Source organism: Gopherus flavomarginatus, chromosome 6 (genome assembly GCF_025201925.1).
Source record: "Gopherus flavomarginatus isolate rGopFla2 chromosome 6, rGopFla2.mat.asm, whole genome shotgun sequence".
Classification (NCBI taxonomy): Eukaryota; Metazoa; Chordata; order Testudines; family Testudinidae; genus Gopherus; species Gopherus flavomarginatus.
The window spans coordinates 61,958,302-61,961,389 of record NC_066622.1 but is presented as its reverse complement, the minus strand read 5'-3'; the positions used below and the strand labels follow the sequence as shown (position 1 = coordinate 61,961,389).

General features: G+C 49.5%; 2 non-coding genes across 2 annotated transcripts; both read right to left on the bottom strand.

Annotated features, from left to right (window-relative positions):
• Positions 1-669: 669 nt before the first annotated feature.
• Positions 670-753, bottom strand: TRNAS-AGA (transfer RNA serine (anticodon AGA)). Its single transcript has one exon. It is a non-coding gene; the product is annotated as a tRNA-Ser (tRNA).
• A 1,674-nt stretch (positions 754-2,427) lies between these two features.
• On the bottom strand, positions 2,428-2,501 carry TRNAP-UGG (transfer RNA proline (anticodon UGG)). The gene has a single exon. It is a non-coding gene; the product is annotated as a tRNA-Pro (tRNA).
• Positions 2,502-3,088: the final 587 nt, after the last annotated feature.

Genomic DNA, 3,088 nt, shown 5'->3' with positions numbered 1-3,088 from the left:
CATATCTCTCAGCAGCCAGTGGTTAGTCGGGTCAGACTCCAGCACCAGGAGACTGGTCAGTTTTCCTGGCCCCATGTAGGTGGGTTATTTTCTTTTCCAGAACTGAGGGCATTTCAACCTCCTAATCTCATGGGTCTGCTCCTAGAGTCTAGGCCATTTATTAAACAACTCCCAGTACGTTTGTCACAATCTGTCCTTCTCCCTTCCCCATCCTGTACATTTCCTGCTCCGCTCCAACCTCCAAACCAGACTGTGCAAACTTTCCCATTGCTGGAGTATTTGTTGTCCCTCTCTCTCCTGCAGGAACCCACTAGCAATCCTCCCAGTAATCCCTACCAGAGCTGGCTCCTTTGCAGCCATTTCTCTCCTATGTCCCATAGGAGGATGGAATGAACTAGAGTGAAACACGGACGTCATTCTGTAGCCTGGCAGGGCGAGAAGGGCAGTGGTGGGGGTTTCAGAACAAGATTTAGTTAGTTTAACATCTAAGTGAAAGGAAAGATTATTCTGTCAACATAGCTATTACAGGGATGGAAAACCCATCCCCTCGCTGTAGCAACTGTCTAGTCCATAGTGCTACAGCAATATTTCAACTTTAGACAGCCTCAGAGTGAGACCAGATCTGGCTCAGGCACTAAGACAACAGCACTGACAACACAATAATGCCACCGCAGTTAGCAGGATTTGAACCTGCATGAGGGAAGACCCCAATGGATTTCTAGCCCATCGCCTTAACCACTCGGCCACAACTACTTGATGAACAGCTGCTGCACTACACAATGATTCTGTTCTCACAGAATTGTCACTTCAGATGGCTCAGACGAGCTCCCCCAGCACACTTGCGGCTGTGCGTTAGTGTAAGTGTGTCCATGGTGAACAGCAACAGTTCCTGCTCATTTCCCTTCCAGCTGGAGCATGATTAAAGTGTGTTTGTGGCTAAAGACATTGCTATAGATTGTTGTTCATTCCCCACACTGACAATTCAGACTATCCCTTTCCGATTTGAATCTCTACCATATCATTCCAATAGCCAGGGGGAGGATTTCTCTGGGGCACTGAAATGTTTCAGGGGTTGATGTGTGAGCTCAGCCTTGCATTCCATCCCTGATGTTTCATGGACTAACAACAGCAGCAGAAAGAAAGAGCTGAGCCAATATCTCCCTGGCAGGGTTGCAGGTGGCCACGTGTCTCTGTCTGACCATTGCCATTGCAGGAGAGAAGGGTTCACTGGAATCGAATGCCCTGGCTCAGACAAGAGACACAGGGAGGTTTTGCTGTTCATGGATCTGTGCAAAGGAAATTGTGTGTGAAATTGAGGTGGGAAATGAAACATCCACATGGTGGCCCAGTGACTTAAGGAATGTGGGTGATGGAGTCTGGCTGAGAAATGATTTAACAGGAATTTGTATCAATGTATTGCCCTGATTAAAAGCTATGGTTATAAGGTGCCACGGTTGTTAGTACTTGAACCTGCATGCAGACACCCAAGTGCAGTGGTGAGCTGGAGCCAGTTCCCACAGGTTCCCAGGAACCGGTTGCTAAAATTAGACCTCCGTGGAGAATCGGTTGTTAAAGGACCAGGAGGTGGACAAAGAACTCCAGTCCGTGGGCCGGACCATCCTGTTGCTCCCAGGATTCCCAGCTGGGGAGGTTGAGACTTCTTGGGCCCCTCCTCCGCTTCTCCCCACCTGCAGCATGGCCAGCTGCCAGCACCAGCTGGGCAGCTCAGCTGAGCTCGATATTCGTCCTGCTGCCGCTTTTTGAGAGGCCCAGCAAGGTGTGTGTGGGGGTCCTGCTGCAAGCTCCAGGGCTGGGCAGAGAACGAGAATTCCCAGCATCTTCCCAGACCAACCAAGCCTGCTGCCCTATCCCAGCCTCTGTTCCCCTAGGGGCTTGCGTGTTTGACTCTAGAGCAGGCCGGGAGCAGCAACTGAGGCAGAGGATAGTCTGGGCCGAGCAAATAAGAAGGAATTTAGCAAGCAAATAAAGGTAAAATGGCAGTGGAGTATTACCTTGGACTCGATGGCATTTCTCTATTGGTCTGTCTGCTCTGGGGCAGGAACAATAGCACATCCTGCTGCATTCGTTATTTCAAAGGGTGGTTTAGGATTTTCATTCTCAGACATGGTGCACAAAGCATGACTCAGTCTTTGGTGTAAACTAAATGAGCTGCTCAGAGAGTCTGGCAGCCACAATAGCATCTGGGTGAGAGCTCAGACCTGCCCCTGTCCCTGTCCCTGTCCCAGAGGGAAAGTGTCATCTGTGTGGGGACTGGACCACTGACCTACCCGCTCTTGACTCCCAAACTTTCAGTAACTCTGTTATCAGTGACTGTGAGTGTTATTTAACTATAAGGAAAAAAGAACACACTGGGCTACACCAGAGGCCCATCTAGCTCTGAATCTTGTCTTCTGACAGCAGCCAACAAGACACCACTGAGAGTTGAACCCAGGATCTCCTGTTTCCAAAACAGGAACTTTAGCCAGCTAAGCCATGGTGCCTGCAGGTGGCTAAAACACAACATCTGCCCACATCTGACTCCCTGACATCTCCAGCAGGGCCTGACAAGCTTTGCTTGTGTTTGGATTTTGCAGAGCAGAGAAGCAGGTGATGTTTTCCTTGCAAGTTGTGTGTGAGTGAATCTTTGGCAATGTCTGCAGTAGGAAATTTTTTTAGCTGAATAATATTGCTCGAGTGTGAGAAAAACACACAACACTCCCTCGGTCAGCAGCTTGTGGCTGGTGTACACACTGCAATGCCAAGTCTGGTGACAACACTGCCCTGTTTAGGTGACAAAATAAAACAAATTCGATTAGAGGTCTAGAGGTTTTTGCTGCAAACTTAAAGTGAGAGTGTGTTAGTGTGGATGCTGCTGTTCATTAAATCACCATAAGTGGTCTCCTCTAGTATCCCACAATGCCCTCTGTGAACTCGCCCGCCCTGCATTCCTGCTACAGAGCCATAGGCCCCTCCCCTTTCATCGCACCAGGAAGTTCTGACAGCTGAGCCTGCTGCTCTGCTCCAGCAGCAAGGAGCAAATCACTGCCGTGGAATGCTGCTGTCTCCTGCACTGCAAACACAGAGCAGG